Source organism: Arachis ipaensis, chromosome B05 (genome assembly GCF_000816755.2).
Source record: "Arachis ipaensis cultivar K30076 chromosome B05, Araip1.1, whole genome shotgun sequence".
In the NCBI taxonomy this organism is placed as follows: Eukaryota; Viridiplantae; Streptophyta; class Magnoliopsida; order Fabales; family Fabaceae; genus Arachis; species Arachis ipaensis.
This window is the reverse complement of record NC_029789.2, coordinates 1,684,929-1,685,290: the sequence shown is the minus strand read 5'-3', so window position 1 is coordinate 1,685,290 and position 362 is coordinate 1,684,929.

Genomic DNA, 362 nt, shown 5'->3' with positions numbered 1-362 from the left:
TTTTCTATTATATATATATAAATTATAAAAAAAATGTACATTATTTGTGGATGAATTTGGATGGATCAATTGAAATGTTGTAGAGCGGGTTGGTTTCGTTGGTGGCCATAGTAATTGCCACTTATTATGTTGTCCAAAGTCAGAATGACCCTATTAATAATGTTTCTTTTTGTGATCATGGTTAAATTTGCCTGGTTAGATAATCCTCTCAACCAAAATATCATAAGTTCGAATTCTACTTTTGCCATGTAATAATTTATTGACCAATAATAAAATTTTAAACAAAAATTTAATATATAATAAATTAATTTTTAATCTATCAAATTAAAAAATATGATAATAACAAAAAAAAGAAGCAAGCA